This window comes from Tenrec ecaudatus, chromosome 9 (genome assembly GCF_050624435.1).
Source record: "Tenrec ecaudatus isolate mTenEca1 chromosome 9, mTenEca1.hap1, whole genome shotgun sequence".
NCBI lineage: Eukaryota > Metazoa > Chordata > Mammalia > Afrosoricida > Tenrecidae > Tenrec > Tenrec ecaudatus.
The window spans coordinates 28,099,236-28,121,068 of record NC_134538.1 but is presented as its reverse complement, the minus strand read 5'-3'; positions in this window follow the sequence as shown (position 1 = coordinate 28,121,068).

Sequence of the window (21,833 nt, the reverse complement as noted above, 5' to 3'; positions counted from 1 at the left end):
GGAAAGGCTATGAGCTGAGCAAGGGCTTATGCTAGAGAAAGGCCGGGACATCCACAGAGGCAAGCAGGCCAGATGCTACACAGGGCCTACAGAGTTTTAACTTTTAACCTACGGTGATGTCAAGGCCTGGCTTGAGAATGCTTGCAAGCCCACTTTCATATTTTATGGGTTTTAGCTGCATTCTATTCCAGATATGTGAAAACATGGGAATCTATATATGTCAATATCCAGAAAGTGGTCGTGCCATCCATTGAATGAAGAAAAATATCAGTTCAAAGGAGCCAAGAACAAGAAGGTTTGAGCCAATTCTACATGGCAGATCTGACCGTTGAAGCTCATCTCCAGGCCTCTGAGAAAAACAGTGTGGGGGAAGAGGAAAATAATGTGTCCTTTTGTTCCTTTCCCTCAATATTTTTGTCCAGGTCAAACCAGAAAGCAATGGACTTTGAGGCCTACTTGAAAGTTGTCCTTAGGATGCACACTGTTTAAGCATTGGGCCCCAACCAAAAAATTGCTGTCCAGACCCACCCACAAGCACTTTGGAAGAAAGGCTTACCTATCAGCTTTTCAACAGTTCCAGTCTTGGAAACATTATGGAGGGCAGTTCCACTTTACACACATGGAGGGACACATAAGGGTAACAACCTTAAAAGGTTTTAAAGGGAATACTAGCACCAATTGTTTATATATGAGGTTCTCTTCCTTCTATGGGGCTGCCTCAGAACAGCTCCCAAACTGTCTATAGTCTTATCACAACCCAAGGAGTCAAACAGGACCACCTTCTTCTTTGGATTTGGCCAACTAATGCCAAGACAGCATTCACATGTCTTCAATTGCATTTTAATCACTTTTTGTTGTATGGTTGTTGTGCTGTTTGTTATCTGCCATCAGGGGGTCTAGTGACCCCATGTTGCCCAATCTTTGCTCCATCTCCATAATAAGTTGTGGATCAGACCATTATGATCTGTGGGGTTTTGTCGGGTCATTATCAAAAGCAGATCTTCAGGTCTTTCTTGTTCATCTGTTTTAATGTAGAAGCTTTGCTGCAACCTGTCCAGTATGGTATCAACACACACATGTTCACTGGCAGATGAATGGTGGCTATGTATGAAGTCCACTGTTTAGAATCAAACCAGAGTTTCCTGCATAGAAAGCAAGAATTGTATCACCACTAATGCTCCCATCCACATTTTAATGTTTCTGAAACTAAGATGTGTCTTGCAATCACCGTTTACATTGAAAGTGGTGGTATTCCCACCCAACCCCCCAAAAGAGATGATACTCAATTGGCAGTGTATCTTAATAATCAATGGCCCGATAGACTAGAATATTCAGTAATTCAGATGTCCAAGAAATCTTGTTTTTTTCTGTGACATTTAAAAAGAAAGAGAGGTCTGGCTTATGCCCTCCTCCTTTTTTAATGCTGTGTTAGCAACAGCTTTTCTCTTTTGGAAGATATATTGAAATTACTACTAACCAAGAAATTCTGAGCTCTATTGGATAACTCCTTTTGAAAAGCAAAGCAAAAATGTGGAATATCTGGATGGTTACAGGGATTAGGATGACAAATATTTGCATCCACACTTAATAGTATGAATTTAAACTGAAACTCACTGCCATCAAGTCAGTGCTGACTCCCAGGGACCCCCTGTGGATTTCCAGGCCTATAACTGCTTGTAGCAGTAGGAAGCCCAGTCTTTCTCCCTCGGAGCCGCTGGTGGTTTCAAATTGCCAACCATGGGAATATTAGCCCAATGTGTAACCACTCCATCATCACTTACCAGGAAAAAAGGTCACACTTCAGTGGGCTCCTTTTCAAACTGTGCGGTGGTCTGGGCTTTGGTGAGAGTTGACCCCAGCCAGGAACCACACATCACAAACAGCTTCCTAGTCATCTTCACAGCATCCCTGTGACCACCTTTGGGATTTCTCCCCAAGATTACTCAGAACAGCTGTGTGTGATCAGATTTGGACTGGCCTGGGTGCTTTAACCAGATGCTGTCCCTTTCTTAAAGTTCTTCCCTGAAGAAAGTGGCCTGAGTTGTCATCTCCCTGCTAACCACACTCTTGTGTTAAAGAGGAGTCAGTGGTTGGGGATAAGTTCATGAAGTTTATTTCTTTCCAGCCCTGTTCTCAAGGATGTTCTGGGAAGTGATCCTTTTACACATTAGTGACACAGTCATGACTTCTTGATGACTTTCAGATCATTAAAATGGTTAAGTGCAGGCTGTCGCATCAACCTCATGTCCAGCTGGTCTTAGCTCAGTTCAGCACCCTTCCCCAACCTCAGGATGAGGTTCTTTATCGTGTTCACCTTCCTTCCACTGGGTCCTTGCCCCAGCCCTGAAGTTTAGTGTGGTGAGTATGGAAAGCGGTTAGGTTTAAAATACACCAGAAACCGTTAGGATTTCGGTAACATAACAAAGAAAAGGCAATCTCAAGTGGAATTACACCCATAGACATAGGGGTTATAATTCCAACACATTTGGTGGAGAAAGAATTCAATCTATAAACTCAAACTCACAGCTATCAAGTCAAGTCTGACTCCTACATAACAGCTGCCAATTTATGGCACAAGGGATCGAAACATTGCCTGGCACTGCATTGTCCTCATGATCACTTTTGTGGATCAGGCAAGTTGGTTATGATCTACAGGGTTGTTAACTGAATTTTCAGAAGTAGATCTCCAGGCCTTTCTTTCTAGTCTGTCTTAGTCTGGAAGCACCACTGAAACCTGTTCATCATAGGTGAACCTGCTGGAACTTGACATACAAGTGTAATAGCTTCCAGCATCATAGCAACACCACCTAAACCACCCCAGAACAGCAAATGGACGGCCAGGTGGTGGTCTTCATCTTTACTCTGAGGGTAGTATAGTCATTTATTTCACAAGAGTATTGGAAGGAGATAAATGAAATGTAGAATACATAGCAAGCGCATGCATACACATATGCATGCCCCACATATCCACATTTAAAATAGTTTTCAACAATCATAACTTTCAGGCCATCAGAGCCAACAGTGGCCCTACAAGTCTCCTAGTTCTAACAAGGAAATGATTGCCTCATGGAGAGCCCACACGCAGGGCTCCTGCCAAAGTAGACAGACACCAGCGTTATGTTTCTTCCTCCTTCCCAGAGAGCAGGCTACACACCCTCATGTGCTTTCTTTATTAGACCTAACAACTTTTAATGTAATAAAAGAATATTTTTTGCAATCTATTCACCTCCTATTACAGGAAGGAAATAATTTTAAAATAGCATCTAGAAATGACTACTTCAGTTAGGTGGAAACAATGAGACATAATAATACCCAGCCCCTGCTTACCCACCCACACTTCTGTGAAGGTTGTGTGTGTGTGTGTGTATGTGTGTGTATTTACACAAACCTGAATCAAATTAAATCTAAGGAAGGGAATTTTCTAGGGGATCTTTTCTAATCCAAATCTAGGATTCCAACCAATGTGGGCCATCTATTTACTTTGTCATTCAGTTGTTGGCTCTAGAGATGAAATATGGGATTAGAGAGGAGGAGGAAGAAACCACCAGGTGTAAAGAAATGAGGAACAAAAGCCTCCATCCAAACAAAAACAAGCCACTACTTCCTCTTCATTGGCTTTCCTGTTGCCTCACCTCACTTCAACTGAAGTAAGCACACAGGGACAAGGAAAAGACACAACTCACAGCGTGTTGTGCTTCCCCAAACATGGGCTGGTCCTGGAATGGACACAGGCATTTCTCAGCCTCAGCAGAGTAGCCAGATGTTTTCCTCATTAAAATCCTTCTAAGGCAGAAATGATGCTTGCCTATTTAATGCTCTTGTTTACTTTCAATTGCCTTGAGAGATGAAATTTTAAACACATAATCGAGTACATAGTGTTTATCTATGAAACATGCTCTCCAAGAATTCTCATTCTGAATTCAACCTAAATTCTTAGAAGAACTTTCAGTTTATAGGAAATATGGAAGGTATAGGAACATAGTAAGCGACATCAGGAGTAAATATTTGCATAAGTCCAGAATATGAGATATCCTGGCCTTCCAGCAAGATGGCAAACTAGGAAGACATGCTACACAAAGTATTTACATAAAAAACACAAGATAGTTAATGAAAAATATATATAATTGATAGACCTGAAACTTTGGGTTTTAGAGGAAAGAATAGAGAAGTGGGGTGAACAATGGCAAGGAACAAAAGCTAAACAAATGTGGATGGAAAGGAGACAGATGAGTGAATTTCCAATTAGCCTGATGCAACACAGCCATCTTGAAACTTTGCAAGCAACATCTCATCCAGACAGCATCCTGGCACACTGGTGACTGGCAATAGCACAACAACCATGCCCACACATCCCACCCACTCTTGTGCCACCTCATCACTGATCCCTGAAAGTACCAAAGTGGCCCTCACCTGTGCTTTATGAACAAAAGTCAGAGAACTATACACACACTCACATTCTCTGGTGTACCCGCCAGAAAACAGGTAGTGACTGGGTAGGGTCTCCCTAAAATCATTGGTTAAATGCAAATGCAACACCACCATAATGTGCCAGAGACAATGGACAATTTCACTTCACATGAAGAAACAATAGAGTGGCTCAAACAAGTGACTAACATACTGAGACAGAAAACCTTCCTCAAGGTGAAAAACCATTTGGAGTATCTGGTAAGGAATTTGAAAGAACGGTATTTAAACTCCTCCAATGAATTGAGGAAAAGAGCAAGAAAACTGACAAAAATCAAGAAAAACTGAAGAAAAAAACTTTAGAAGAATCCAGGAAAACACTTCAATAGCAAGCTCACAAAATAAATCAAAATTTTGAAACCATATAAAATTAGTAGATAGCAACCCAGAAGATTAATATTCACATTTCTGACATAGAAAATACATCGAAAGAGCAAAGGAGTAGAATTGAATCAGTGGAAGGCCAAATTAGTGAGCTTGAAGACAAATCTCTTGAAACTATTCTGCTATAGGAGACGATTGCTAAAAAGAACAAACTCTGAAGAAAGCCTGAGAATTATGTGGGACACCATCAAGATGAATGACAATGTGTGATAAGAATTCCCAAACAGTAAGAAACAAAAACATGGAGAAATTGTCAAGAGCTGTTGCAAAGAACTTTCCTAATTTCATGAAAGGCAAAAACATATGCACTTAAGAAGATGAACTCCCAACTAGAACAGACCCCAAAAGAGTATCACCACAACATATCACACTTAACCTTTCCAAAACCAAAGTCAAGGAAAGCTTCTGAGAGCAGCTTGAGAAGAATGAAAATGACTTACAATGGGGAACCAGAATATGAGACATTCTCCACAACTGTTTTGGACCCCTGATCAAACTCATGAAATTTAGAAAAATGTGAGAGGGTCCTTGCTATAGACCAGAAAAAAAGATTAATAAAGGCATTCATTATTACTAAATACAATATGTAAAGTATGATTACACGTCTGAAGACCTACTGTCGGAACAGAAGCATGCCCCATAGGCATTCTAGCGACTGTTTTTTCAGAAGTAAGTCAGTAGGTCTTTCTTCTTAGGTCCCTTTGGGATGACCCACCTTGTTCCTGCACACGTACATCATTCGCACCACCGAGGACTCCAAAACCAGATGAAAAAAACCATAAAATCAAGCTTGTTGTCATTGAATCAATTTCAACTCATTGTGATCCCGGGTGCTACAAAGTCTAACACTTCCAGAGGGTTTTCTTGACTGAAGTCTTTGGGGAAGCGGTTTAACGGGCCTTTCTTCCTTGGAGCCACTTGGTAGGTTCGAACCACCAATTTTTACATCAGCCACCAATCACGAACTGTTTACACCACTCACACCCAAAACAAAAGTAGATCCCGGGTAAAGCAACATCAAAGCAGCTATAATAGAGAAATTCGAATCCAAACTGGATATAATATTATAGAATCATATTATCTTAGAAATTCTATTGGTATTGTGGACATATAAGAACATGCCCTTATTCTTGGATGGATGAAATGTCAAGCTATCCATCACTTACTTTTAATTCCTATAGTCAAAAAGAGAGGAATTTCTATATACATATATATAGTGAGGAAGCAAGGATGGGAAATATATGGATACACATTGTATGAGTCTCATACTAAAAAGCTGGGAAGCATAGGTTTTGTTAAAGATAATTAAATATTTGGAAACAAGTAATGGCAATTCTTGAATGTCTTTGAATTGAACACATAAACATGGTTAAAATAATTTATTGTGTATATTTCATCGTATGATTTTAAAGAAAAGTTTAAAAGTTGAATTTTATCAAATACTTTTTGTGCATCTGAGGAGTGATCTCACGTGGATTTTCTACTTTAATTCATTAATGTGGTGAATTGCATTTATCTATTTCCTAATGCTAACCGAACCTTGCTTTCTTGAAATATACTCAATTTGGTCATATGGATTTCCTTTAATATATTGTTAGATATATTTTATTTACTATTTTCATTTATATCTTAAATAGGGATCCCTGATAGTGTTGTGGGTTACGAATTGGGCTGAAGATCAGAAGGTCAAATCCATCAACCACTCCACACAGGAAAGATGAGGTTAATGGTTCTCATAAAAATTCACAGTCTTGGAAACCCTATGTAAGATTGCTTTGCATTGGAATTGTCCCAGGTTTTGTTTTATTTAATATTCATAAATAAGATTGTATAAAGCATTTTCCTTCTCACACTGTTCTTGTTTTAGTTTTAAAGTTATAAAATTGTTGTCCTTCTTAGGTGTTCATTTAGTTCTAACCCATAGTGACCCTATCCACAACATAAGGAAACACAGTCCTGTCCTGCTCCATCCTCACAATACTTCATAGGCCTGAGTTCACTGAGGGCTGTTCTTTATCCAGCATGATGTCCTGCTCCGGGGACTGGTCTCTCCCGACAACCTGTCCAAAGGATGTAAAGTGAACTCTTGCTATCCTTACTTTTCAGGATGACCCTGGTTGGACTTCTTCCAAGACAGACTTGCTAGCAGTCCATGGTACTTTCAATATTCTTTAGCACAACAATTCTTCTTCAGTCTTCCTTATTCAATGTCTAACTTTCTCATTCATGTGACGATATTGAAATATCATGGTTGGGAACAGACACACTCCAGTCCTCAAAGTAACATCCTTGATTTTCAATACTAGTGCGAGAGGCCTTATGCAATAGATTTGCCTAATGCAACTCATTTTTGGATCTCTTAACTGCTACTTCCAGGAGCACTGATTGTGGATCCAAGCAAGACAAAATCTTTAAGAATGTCATTTTTTTCTCCATGTATCATGATGTTACCTTTTGGTCCAGTTTTGAGGAGTTTGGTTTTCTTTACATTGAATTAAAATCCATACTGAAGATTGTAACCTTGCTCTTCAGACGTCATGCTTTAAGTCCTCTTCACTTTCAGGAAGTCAGGTTGTGTCATCTGCATATCATATGTTGTTAATAAGCCTTCCTCTAATTCTCTTGCCTCATTTTTCTTCATATAAGCCAGGTCCTCTGATTATTTGCTCAGCATACACACTGATATAACCCCAATGGATACCTTTCCTGATTTTAAACTATAAAGTATCCCCTTATTCTGCTCACACAATTACCTCTTGATCCATGTATAAGTTCTACAGGAGCATATGAAGCATTCTATAATTATCATTCTTCTCAAGGTTATCCATAGCTTGTTATAATCCACATAGTAGATTATTTTGACACAGTAAAATGCAAAGACACATGTTTCTGATTTTCTCTGCTTTGAATGCAGATCCATCTGATATAAATAATGTTATCACCTATTCCATGTCCTCTTCTAAATCTGGTCTGAATCTCTGAGAGCTCCCTTCCAAATTACTGCTGAAACTGTTACTGGATGATCTTCAGCAAAATTTTGCTTGCATGTGATATCAATGATATTGTTCTATAGTTTGAACATTCCTATAAGTCACCTTTATTTGGAATGGGTACAAAGTTGGCCACAAAGCTACCTCCAACTTGTGCGGCATAGACCATTGAGTATTTGCAGTGCTTCATCAGTTTGCTGAAGCATTTCAATTGGTAGTCCATCAATTCCTGGAGATTTCTTTTTGGCTAATGCTTTCAGTCCAGCTTGAATTACTTCCTTCAGCATCATTGTTTCTTGCTCATATGCTACTTTCTTAAATGATGGAATTTTGACTAATTTCATTTTGGTGCAGTGAGTGTAATCTTTCCATTTTCTTTTGATGTTTCCTGCATCTTTCACTATTTTGCCCATACAATCTTTCAGTATTTCAGTGTGAAGCTTGATTTTTTTCTTGCATTCTTTCTGTTTAAGATATGCTAAGAATATTCTTCCATTGTAGTTTTCTAAATCTAGGTCTTGGCACATTTAATTACAATATTTTACTTTGCCTTCTCAAACTGCCCTTTGAAATTTTCTATTCAGCTCTTTGACTTCATCACTTCTATTTCTCTTGGTTACTCTGTCATTAAGAGTAAGATTTAGAGCATCTTTTGACATTGATTTTGATATTTTATTTCTTTCCTTTCCTTTAAATGACTTTTTGCTTTCTTTGTGAATTATTTTGTTAATGACATTCCACAGTTCATAATATCTGTCATTAGTTTTCTTTTATTTAAATCGTTTTATTAGGGACTGATCCAAATCTTATCGCAATCCATACATACATCAATTGTGTAAAGCACATTTGTACACTCATTACCCTCATCATTCTCAAAACATTTGCTTTCCACGTGAGCCCCTGGCATCAGCTCCTAATTTTCCCCCTCCCTCCCCTCTCCCACCTCCTTCTTGAACCCTTGATAATTTATAAATTATTAGTTTGTCATATCTTGCCCTGTCCAACATCTCCCTTCACCTACTTTTCTGTTGTCCATCCCCCAGGGAGGAGGTCACATGAGATCCTTGTAATGGGTTCCCCCTTTCCAACCTATCCTCCCTCCATCCTCCCAGTATTGCCACTCACACCAGTGGTCCTGAAGGGATCATCTGCCCTGGATTCCCTGTGTTTCCAGTTCCTATCTGTACCAGTGTACACCCTCTGGTCTAGCCAGATTTGTAAGGTAGAATTGGGATCATGATAGTGCAGTGGGGGAGTGGGAGGAAGCATTTAGGGACTAGAGAAAAGTTGTATATTTCATCATTGCTACATTGCATCCTGACTGGCTGTCTCCTCCCTGAGACCCTTCTGTAAGGGGATGTCCAGGCCTACAAATGGGCTTTGGGTCTCCACTCCGCACACTCCCCCCCCCCCCATTCACAGTGATATGATTTCTTGTTCTGATGATGCCTGATATCTCATCCCTTAGACACCTCTTGATCACACAGGCTGGTGTGCTTTTTCCATGTGGGCTTTGTTGCACCATCCACTTTCTTTGCCAGATTTGCTTATGCACCCATTTGTCTCCAGCAATTGTATCATGGAGGTGAGCACACAATGATATGATTTTTCATTCTTTGATGCCTAATAACTGATCCCTTCGGCACCTCATGATCACACAGGTTGGTGTGCTTCTTCCATGGGGGCTTTGTTGCTTCTGAGCTAGATGGTCACTTGTTTACCTTCAAGTTTTTAAGACCCCAGATGCTATATCTTTTTATAGCCACGCACCATCAGCTTTCTTCGACACATTTGCTTATTCACCCGCTTTGTCTTCAGTGGTTGTGTCAGGAAGGTGAGCATCATAGAATGCCAATTTAATAGAAGAAAGTATTCTTGCATTGAGGGAGTACTTGAGTGGAGGCCAATGTCCTTCTGCTACCTTAATACTAAACTTATAAATATTTGCACATAGATCTATTTCCCTATCCTCACATATAAGTATATTTGCATTATGTAGATGTTTTTATTTAGACCTCTATAAACTGTCATTAGTTTTTCAATGAGTGAAATCTATTTTGGGGATGTTCTTGACATTCAGGTGGGATTATCAAGGTCCTATTTGACTTACATTGACTTACTTGAAATTTCTTCAGTTTCAACCTGTACAATGATATGAGCAATTGATAATCTGTTTCAGTCAATTGCTGGCCTGGTTTTAGGTGTTAATATTGAGCTTCTGCATTGTGTCTTCCCTTACATGCAATCAACTTAATTTCTATGTATTCCCCTGGAAAAGACCAAGTGTATAGACACTGTTTTTGTTATTGGAAAAGACATTTGCAATAAACAAATCATTGGTCTTGAAAAATTCTACCATGTGATATTCAACTTCAAGAACATATTTCCAACTACTGTGGGGGAAAAGGCCAACCCCCCCACAACTAAACATGGGTTAGATAGTTGCAATTGTATTGTTGAGATATATAAAGATTACAATAAAGTCATAGAGCATAAGAGAGATAGGAGAGAGAGTAAAATAAATAAGTCAGACACATTTCATAGTAGCATGCTCACCTCCTGGATGGCCATGATCTTACCAGCCATGTCCGTGCACAGTGTGGGCTGAGGGTCAGAGAGGGAGGTGAGGTGGGCTGGAGAGCTGGAGAGAGCCAGCAGGAGAACGAGGTAGGGCGGAGAGACCCCGGCCAGAAGGAACTTTATTGTTAACCAAGGCTTATATCTACTTAGGGGGGTATGATTGCAGGTAACCACACATCACAGGAAGGGGAACTACAATAGGCAATACAAGTAATAGGAGGGGGATATACATTGGGCATAGGTATAACAGGAAGGGGGTGAGATAGGGTGTAGACATGATAGGAAGGAGAGGAACTAGAGGTATACATGTGACAAGAGAGACAGACACTAGATTCATGATGGCAGCCTAACCTTAATCACCCTTGGGTGGGCTTGACCTCCCTGGGAACTCCTTCAAGGAAATAATCTACTACTATCCTTATCAGAAGGGAGTGGAGCCTACTTACTGTGGGATAAACAGTGATGTCTGCTTGCTCTGGATGGCTCATCAGCCTTAGTAGAATAACTCTTGACCTACTTCTGTTGACCTCCAAGTGTACAGTCATCTGCCATAGGTAGCAAGCAGCAAAGTTTGGCATTTATTTGGGGGAAAAATCTTCCTGTTTCCCACACAACTACTCTTTTTACCCTCTTAATCCAACATTTGCACTCCAATTACCAGTAATTAACAATGCATCTTAATTGGATGTTGATAAATTTCCAACTAAAGATATGGGTAGAATTCTTCAATTTATTCATGACTAGATTTAATACCAAAAATGTTTATTTGCTTTTTATTAACTGTGACACGTCATTTGACTGTGTGGATCATAAGAAACTATGAATAACTTTGAGAAGAATGGAAATTGCAGAACACTTTGTGCTCATAAGGAACTTGTGTATAAAGAGGAATTTGTGTGAATAGAACAAGGAAAACCTGCCTGGTTTAAAATCAAGAAAGGTGTGTGTCAGGGTTGTATCCTCTCACGATACTTATTCAATCTGTATAATAAGCAAATAATCAGTGAAGCTGGATTACATGATAAGGAATGCAGCATCAGGATTGGAGGAAGACTTATTAATTAACTGTGATATGCAGATGAAACAACCTGACTTGCTGAAAGAGAAGAGGTCTTGAAACACTTACTGATGAAGATCAATGATTGTGGACTTCAGTATGGATTATAACTCAATGTAAAGAAAACCTAAATCCTCAATGTAAAGAAAACGTAAAACTGGACCAATAGGTAACATCATGCGAAATGGAGAAAAGATTGACATTCTCAAGGATTTTTCTCTTGCTTGGATCTATAATCATTGCTCATGGAGGCAGCAGTCAAGAGATCAAAAGATGAGTTACCTGAGGTAAATCTGTTGCACAAGATCTCTTTAGAGCAATGAAAGGCAAGGATGTTACTTTAAGCATTAAGATGTGCTGGACTCAAACCATGGTATTTTCAACTGTTCCGTATGCATGTGAAAGTTGGACATTGGGTAAGGGAAGACCAAAGAAGCATGGATACATTTTCATTGTGGTACAAAGAATGAATACCGAAAATACCATGAACTGCTAAAAAGACAATCCAATCCCTCTCAAAAGAATTAGGGGTAGAATGCTCCTTAGAGGCAAGGATGGCAAGCCTTTGTCTTACTTTGAACATGTTGTCAGGAAAGACCAGTTCCTAAAGAAGGACATCATGCCTGGTAAAGTGGGGGGCAGTGAAAAAAACCTGACTTGAACAGATAAAATATTGTCAGTTGATTCCCCCTCTGATGCACATTGGATCTGATCTGGTTTTTGATGTTTTATGTATTTTTGTTTTGTGTTTTGTTTGTTCATATTAGGATTTTTCCTAAGAGGTATTAAGTCATTGGGGTCACCCTCTTGAAGTTGTGTTATATGTTTTTATGTTTTTTGGTATATGAAACCCATGATTGATGAACCTATAGGGACAGCAAGTAGAATAAGAGTTGTTGTTGCTGTTGTTGTGTGTGTGTGTGTGTGTGTGTGTGTGTGTGTGTTGGGGGCAGTACAGTGGGGGGGGGCATTAAAGGGAGACAATGTTAAATAGTTCAGGAAGGAAAAGGATGTCTGGAAATGGATTGTAGTAGGAAATGTACAATATTGCTTGGCATGATTGAACTATGTATTAATTCCCAGTTAATCATAGAATTTAAAAATGAAGGCTCTCAAGGTGATGGCTTGGCACAGTAGCTACAACAATGGGCTCAAGTATAACAACAACTGTGAGAATGGCAGAGCACTGAGTAGTGTTTCATTCTGTTGTGCATAGGGTCACTGTGGGTTGGATTTGACTTGATGGCACCTAACAACAACAACAAGCTTTAGTGGTTGGTGCATACATTTGAATAATAGTTCTAATGGTTGGATTTCCTTAGTCCTATTGTTGATAGCATTGTACTTCAAGATAGATCTCGAAATGTCATTTTGACAATGAATGCAATGCCATTCCTCAAGATTGTATCATTCCTGCATTGTAAACTATATGATTTTCTGTTTCAAAATGGCCAATACCAGTAACTAACTTTCAACTCAATAATGTTGAAAAATCAATAAGTATATTGATTTTGTGTGTTCCGTTTCATTTTTTATGACTTCCAAATTTCCTAGATTCATACTTCACACATTCCAAATTCTGATTATTAGTAGATTTTTGCAACTGTTTCTTCTCAACTTGAGTTTTGCATGGTCAGCAAAGGAAGAACTTGAATGCTCCATTCCCCCAGGCTTCACTCTATTCATGTCACCACTGTCACCTCTACTTTGAAAAAGCAGCTCCTCCTCAGTCACATTCCAAGTGTCTTCTCGCCTGAAGGACTCATCCTCTGGCACTGTCTCTAACAATGTTCTGCATCCATTCATTAGGAGGCCTTCAGTATCTGACAAAATTTCTGTGCTATGCATAATATTTTCAGGGACTACATCCTTCTAGGTGGGCAGCCAATTCTTCATAGTGTGTTTGTAGCCTGGAAGCTCCACTAAAACCTGTTCACTTTGGGTGACCCTGCTGTCATTTAAGATACCAGTGACATAGGTTCCAGAATCACAGCAACTCATACGCTTACTGTACAACCAAGTGGCCGACAAGGCATGGGAAGCTATCTTAGACTCATGAAATTAAGTACAAACTATGCACCTTTTTTCCTAGGACCTTTTTAAAAAACTTGTCCTTGAATGTTGGGTAGAGTTCATCTTTAAAAATCATTAAAATCATTTAGGTCTGGTGCATTTATCATGGTAAAAATGTCACTATACTATGTGTTTAAACTTTCTATACACACTCTTTTTCAAGTCCATTTTGTTAAGCTTTTCTGGCGAATGTTCTGTTTGACCTAATTTTTCAAGTACATCCATGTATTGCACATTTTCTTATTAAATTTTACTCTCTAGTTGTGTCTAAATTTATTCATAATCATTTTATATCTGTGTTATGCCATTATAAATTTTGCAGTAGTGGTCCTGGTTCCTTTTTTTTTTAACAGTTTCATTGCCTTGGCATATAATCCATATATCATACAATTCAATGGTTTAAATATATTGAAAAGAATTATGCAATCTTTACCACAATCAATTTCAGAACATTTTATTCATTCATATACCCATATTAACTTCCGATGAACTCCCAGCCTCCCCTGTCCAACTGCAAGGAATTATTAATCTAGTTACTGTCTCTATGGATTGCCTATCTTCAATGTCCTATATAAAAAAATCATAGAAAAAAAGCTAACAGTGATTGCAGAATAAAACACAGAAAAATCTTAAGCCAAAAGAAAGCAAACATAATAGAAACAGTTTGAAGATAATAAAGACAATTTAAAAATGGATCAGGAGAATTCCTATAAAATGGCTGCCAGATAACAAGCACCAGAAGACTTACTCAGCAACCGCTAGGGAAGCTCCACTAGGAGAGATATCCTACCCTTATTGGCAGCGAGAATTTCAACTTAAGGATAAGTAGATCCTACGTTAGTAGAGTAGGAGAGAAGCAATGGCTGCTGACAGACTCCCCTACTATACAATTCACCAGCTGCACGAGCTGTTTATGTGATTCTGACTCCTCCCAGGGAACAGCCAACTTTTCCTGGATCCTGAGACAACCCAATGAGCCAAACCTCTTAAGTTGCTGACCTCAGGGAGATAGTTTTGTGTAAGCAGCTTGGTGCAAACATAAGCAGTACTTTGTTTTAATCCCTTCCTCTTTCTTTCTTGCTTTGCTCTACAGTCCCCTTCCCTGCCCACTTTCCACAGCTCCCCTCCTCCCCATACATATAAATCAAATAACACTATTATAGAACAGGAATTCCTACCCATAAAGTGCTTTTCTTTTTTTTCTCTCTATGATTTTCTTCAGGTTTTGTAACTTTTATTTTTATTATAATACTCTCATACTTTTGAAGTTCTCTCCCACTTCCACTTTCAATGCCTTATTCTAGTTTGGCCTCACCCTCTTTAGACTATAGCAATTTCTTCAGATTCAGGCACACATACCAAAACAAAGGGTATATCCCATCTGGCAGCATTGACATTCCCACATTTGCATTGCCATAGTTACAGAAATTAGCAACTGCACCCAGATCACAGTCCAGTTTCCTCTCTTTTGTCTTTTGTGCCTCTTCTCTCTGCACATCACACATTATCTCTTTCTGCTCTCTCTCTTTTTCCTCATTAAATGTTTCCAGGGAACTTATTAATTCTGATTACCCCCTTAAAATACACATTTCTATTATTTTTACCAATCTGTTGGCCTAGCTAGGAAACCACTTATTACTATCATTGTTTTTATTTTATTATCTCTTCCTCTCCTTTTTTCTACTCTCTCTCTGTTTTCCACGTCACCCTTGTATATTTTACAATGGTCCTATTAGACCTCCCCCACATCATAAAGGAGAGCCAACTATGCGACTCAGCTGCTCACTCACCTCTAATAGCTTTACCACAATGGTGGGGAATCATCAGTCACCACAATAAATAAACACAAAATCAAGAAAAACCAACGTAAAACCCATGGAGTAATCTAAAGAAGAGATACAAAATGACAGATACAGAATTCAGAAGAATTATGTTTTGTGGGGAAAAGTCGTAAGAATAACAGAAGAAATCGAAGAACTAAAATCCTTAAACCAAAGCGAATGCCAGAATATAAGCAATGAGATAAAAGGATTAGGCAACACAGTTAAGGACCTCAGGAGTAGAATGGAAGCAGAGGAAAATTGAATCACTGAGCTGAAAGACAATCACTCTAAAGAGAAATAATCAACAAAAAAAGTGGATGAATCAGAAGATAGCCTCAGAATGATGTATGACACCTATCAAGAGAAACAACCTATGTCTCAAACAAACAAGCAAACAACCACACAACAACTACAAGCCTACATGAAAAATAGTAGGATAAATTATAGAAGAAAACTTCGCCAGCATTACAAAGGAGAAAATAGTCATATAAGAGGCTGAGCGAACTCCAAATAGCATAGAACCCAAAAGAGAAAAAAAATCACAATATGTCATAAGAAAACTCCAATTTGAAGGAAAAGGAGAGAATACTGAGAGTAGCTAGAGAAAAAAAGAGCAGTCACCTACAAAGGGCAAAACATAAGGATATACTCATACTTCTCAGTAGAAACTATGTGGGCAAGAAAACAATGGAGTGACATAAATAAAATTCTGGGAAAAAAACTGATAAAGAATCATATATCAGCAAAACTATTACTCAAATGTGAGGGAGAAATAAAAGTTTTTCCAGTGAAGGAAAAATTAAACACAAGATCAGCATTATATAAACATTAACATAATACTATGGAAAGAGAATCAACAGCAGATGAATCTTTTACTTTTTTCTCCTTTTTAAAGAGTTATTTATTTCTTTTTCCTAGGTCTCTTCTCCATAATTTATGAAGTGAGTAATTTAGTTTTTCCATTTTTTAAAGAATAAAGTTGGGATTTGGATTGAAATTGTGTTGTATTTATAAATTGCTTTCACAATGTTAAGCCTTCCTATCCATGAACACCGGATATCTCCAAATATGTAGGTCTCTATTGGACTCTTGTAAGAACGTTGTATAGTTTTCTTTTCCCAGGTTTTTTGTCTCTTTGTACAGGTCTTTCCTGATTAGTTTTATTTCTATGTGCTTCATTTTTTGTATAACGATTTTAAGTGGTATTGTTTTCTTGCAGTCTTTTTTGGTGCTTAGTTATAGAGTTAAAGAAATCTGATTGATTTCTTTCTTTCTTCCCCATTATTATTTTCCACGTTTGTTGGGGGCTCTTACATCTCTTATTACAATCCGTACATTCATCCATTGTGTCAAACACATTTGTATGTATGTTGCTATCATCATTCTTGAAGCATTTTCTTTCTACTTGGGCCCGTGATATCAGCTCCTCACTCCCCTGTCCACCCAAATTTCTGATTGTTAATCTTATACTCTACCATGTTGCCAAATAATTTGTCAAGTGGTTTTTCTACAAATAAAATCATATAATCTTCAAACAATGAAAGTTTCCCTACTTTGTCCACTTGGATTTCCTTGATTTCTTTTTATCTAGTGGTTCTGGCTAAGATTTCTAACACGATGTTTAAAAAAGTGGTGATAAGAGACAGCTATTTCCTGTTTGCTAGGGAAAATTCTTTCAGTTTTTCCCTTTTGAGTGAGTGTTGGCTGTTAGTGTTTTGTATATGGCATTTATAGTATTGGTAAGTTTCCCTTCTATCCCTATTTAGCTGCACATATATTGAATGATGGATATTGTCACATGCCTTTTCTCCACCAATTGATATGATTATATGGTTCTTATTTTTTGTTTTGTTTATATGGTAAACTAAAAAAATTGTTGTTATAATGTTGAACCACCATTTATATGAAACTCACTTGATCACTGTGTATTATTTTCTTATATATTGTTTCTACTGGGCAAGACTTTGTTGAGAATTTTTGTTTCTAGTTCAATCTTTGCTAGGTTTTGGTATCAGGGTTACACTCTCTTCAGAAATTGGGTTTGTGACTTTGTTGTCCTTTTCCATATTCTGAATAGGTGACAGTTTTTCTCTGAACACTTGGCAGAATTCCTCCATGAAGGCATCTGGTCCTGTACTTTTCTTTATGGAAGATTTTTAATTTCTTGCCCTATTTTTGTCTTTTGTTATGGGTCCATTTCTACATCAATCTGCATTAATTTGGGTCTAAAACCAAACCAAATTCACTGCCATCAAGTAGATTCAGACTCATGTGTTTCTAAAAACTTATCCACTTCATTTAGATTTCTAAACTTATTGTGGTACAGTTTTTATAGTGGTGATTTACTATTAATTTTATTTCATTTGGCTCTATTGTAATGTCTCCATTTTCATGTCTTATTCTAGATATTTATATCTTTGGTTTCTTTTCCTTTGTTAAGTTTGCCAGTTTATAAATTATTTTAACCTTTTCTAAAAAACAACTTCTTGTCTTTTGTATACTGTTCAGATTCCATGCCATTGATGTTCTTTCTAGTGTTGATTTCTAACTCTGTAGTATGGTGGTATGAGAAAATGGGTGTAGACTCTCAATTTGTTTTTAATTTAGTGAGGCTTGCTTTGTGGCCTAACACATTGTCTATTCTGGAGAATGCTTGGTATGCATTGGAGAAGAATTTATGTTTACTGTTGTTGGATGGAGTGCTCTGTGTATTTCTAAAAGGTTGAGTTGGTTGGTTGTGTTTAGGTCTTCTTTGTCTCTATTGAGTTTCTTCCTGCTGATCTGTCTTTCATTGAGAATGGTGTGTTGAAGTCTATTACGATTTCTGAGCTATTTCTCTCTTCAGCTCTGTCAGAGTTTGATTAATGTGTTTCCAGGTTTTTTCATGTGGGAGGTATATATGTTTTATATGGTCATGTCTCTTCTATCTTTAATCATTATGTAATGTCCTTTGCTGTCTCTCATGATGTTTTGGGAATTTGGGGCCTTGAAATCTATCTTACCAGACATTAGTATCGCCACTTCTGCTTTGTTTGTTTCTTTGTTTTTATTAGTGGGGTAAACTTTTTTTGTCTTTTGATTTTGAGTTAAAGTCTGTCTCTTGTAGGCATCATATTAATGGATTTTGTTTTCTAATACAGTCTAATATGCTCAGTCTCTTAATTGGTTCAGTGTCGTTATTGATAAGTGTGGGTTTGTTGCTGTCATTTTATTGTGCGTTTTTAGTGGTTTAGTTGTTCTTCCTCTACTTCTGTGTTGTTCTGAGCACTGTTTTCATTGTCGCTGAGTGTTGTCAACTTACATATTGCTCTCAGATCTGTTTGCTTTAAGTGCTGATGCTTTGTATAGAATGTGTTCCTTAGTATATATTGTTATCCTGGTCTTGTTTTTATGCATTCTTTGATTTTTTCCTTATGTGGAAATATCCTTATTTCTCCCTCATATTTAAGAAAGAGTTGTGCTTGACATAGGATCCTTGTTTGGTGCTTTTTTTCTTTTAAGATTTTATATGGGTCACACCCTTCATTGTTTCTTGTCTACATAGTTTCTAATGAGAAGTCCAGCTTATTCTTCTTAGCTTTCCTTTGTAGGTAACTGTTCTTAGGTTCCTCTCCTTTTCCTTGATATTTGAGAGTTTAACTGCACTGTATAAGTATGCTTTTCTATTGGGGTTTACCCTGTTTGAGGTTCTTTCAATTGCTTGTATAGTTTTCTCCTCCTTTATAGTATTGGGGAAATGATCTTCCATGATTTCTTGTACTCTTTCCTCTGCAGATGTTTTTCTTTTTTTCTTGCCCCCGAATCCTAACAAGAGTAGCTTGCTCCTTTTGATGGTGTCTCACGTCATTCATAGACATTCTTTAGATTCTTTTGGTTTTATTGTTGATTGTTTACCTTGTCAGTTGTATTCAAAAGAATGGCCTTCAAGCCTATTCATTTTTTCTTTTCTTCTGTTCCTTTGCTCATCTCTTATGCTGTCTAATTGTTATCTTATTGTTTCTTTTCTGGACATCTATTTGGTGTATAATATCTAGCTTTTTAAATTATGCCCTCCATCTATTAAAGACTTTTAAGCATCAGTTTCCTGGACTCTATGTCTGGTGCTTCCAGAGCATCTGTTCAGTTGTGGTTTTTTTTTTTGGCTGTTTTTCTTGATGTGTGTATGTGTGTGTGTGTGTGTGTGAGCGTGAACTGCTATTGACTGCAATTTATGCAGCATCGTGGTGCAGTTATTGGTTTTGGGTGGACTGCTGGGTTGTATAGGGGCTGTTAACTCTTGCCACGTTGTTGGGATAACTGGGGCCTTCCTTGACTTGGGGTGGGACCAGCCCAGGCCTTCTTATTCTGTCACTAGGATGGCTGGGGCCTTCTTTGCTGGGATGCAGGGATATTTGGGGTTTTCTCTAGTGAGTTTCTATAATGACTAGGGTCTTCCTTGCCTAGAGGGTAGGGAGGACTGTGATCTTTCTTGCCATTTCATTGGGATGTCTGGAGTTTTCCTTGCTAGGAGGCAAGGATGACTAGAGTCTACCTTGCTGGGCAGTGGTTATAAGTGGAGTTTACCTAACAAGGAGTTAAGGAAGTAAAAAACTTCCTTGCTGGATTGCTTGCTTAGCTGAGATCTTACTTGCTGAAGTCTCAGAGGCAAGAGGAGTCATCCAGGATCTTCCTTGCCACATGCTGAAGACAGCTGGGGTCTATTTTGATTGGGGTGAGGGCTGGCCGGGGCCTTCTTTGCCATGTCTTGGTGACAGCTGGAAACCCCGCTTGCCAAGATGGAGGCTTCTTTGCTGGGTTATTGAGATAGCTGGGGACTTCCTTCCTGAAAGGTAGGGACTTCCTTGTTGGGATGTGAGGAAACTCAGAGCCTTTCTTTCCTGCCAGAGTTTGGGGACATACTTTCTGGGGGCTGAGATGCCAAGACCTTTTTTTCTGGGTCTCAGGGACAGTCAGGGCCTTCCTTGCCAGGGTGCAGAGATGGCTCTGGCCTTCCTTACTGGGAGGGGGAGGGAGGCTACAGGGACATCCAGGGTATTTGCCTGAGGGTGGGGATGGCTCAGATAACAGAAGATGCTGGAACCTACCTTGACTGGGGCAAGCAGGGTCCCCAGTCTCTCTCTCTCTCTTATATATATATATATATAACATGTTTATTGGCATATACTTCACAAGTATACAATATACAATTCAATAGTTCAATCTTCATAAAAGGGGTTGTACAATCATCAGCACAATCAATTTTAGAATATTTTCTTCCTTCTTGCATCCTTGTTATTAGCTTCCCCTTTCCCCCAAGCTCTCTTGCCATATCCCCGAGGAACCATTAATCCAGTTACTCTCTATAGACTACCTATACTGGATTTCATATACAGAAAAACATTAAAAAACAAAACAAAAACACTAGCAAAAATATCAAAGTAAAACAAAAAAAAATCTCAATAGAAAAGATAGCAGACAATACTAAAAAGTAGAATAAATTTAAAATGGGTCAAACGGGAGCTCAAATGATGTTTCCAAATTTTAACTTAACCGCATTTACAAAAATCCACTTTCCAATGCATTCTGCATGATAGAAAGGGTGTTCACATCCCTGGTCTATGCTTAGAGGGGATTCACCAGGGCCTTAATCCCTGTGTATTTTGCTTTTTTTTTTTTAAAAGTGAAACAAGTTTAGACTGAATTCAAAGGAAGATCATATAAAACATTTTTGTTACAGGTTTCACTAATCTCAATTAATCAACTTTGTCTTTATTTCCATGGCTGAACATTATTATTATATTATTATTTACTCTGATTTTTAACATTTCCTCCTTTCTACTACCTTTGGTTTTATTCTGTTATTTTATCACTTATATCTTGAAGTAAGACATAACTAATTAATGTTCTGTCTAGGACTATTGTGGTAGTTACATAATCTGTTGTCAACTTGGTGGCATTAAGAGTAAAAGGGTGGCCTTTAGCCTGTCAATCAGGTCACAGTTTGATGACCTCATTTGGGCGCAAATAGCTTGCTGAAGGTGGGACACATGCTCACTCCCTGTGAGATAGTCCAGCTGACAAGACCCACAAAGCTAAGCTGATGGCAGCCAGTGCCTTGGAGCTGGATGAACCACATAGAGACCCATTACAACACTGAGATACTTCCACCACCACCGCCTCCACAAGACTTTCTACCACTGACCTGTGATCTTCCTGCATTGTTGAATGACTACACGCATCTAAAGAGGAATTTATGGACTAGTATCAACATATGGGGGAATATTGGATTTATGAACTTCATTTGGACTGGACTGGCATGCTTTCTTAATGTACAATTGCTCTTTGATATATAGTCCTCTCTTACACACATCAGTGTCTATAAATTTGTTTCTCTCGTCAACCCAGACTAACACAGCTATATACGTATATACTTCTCATTTATTGCCCATCTTGTTATCTGATATTTAATATTTATGACAATAG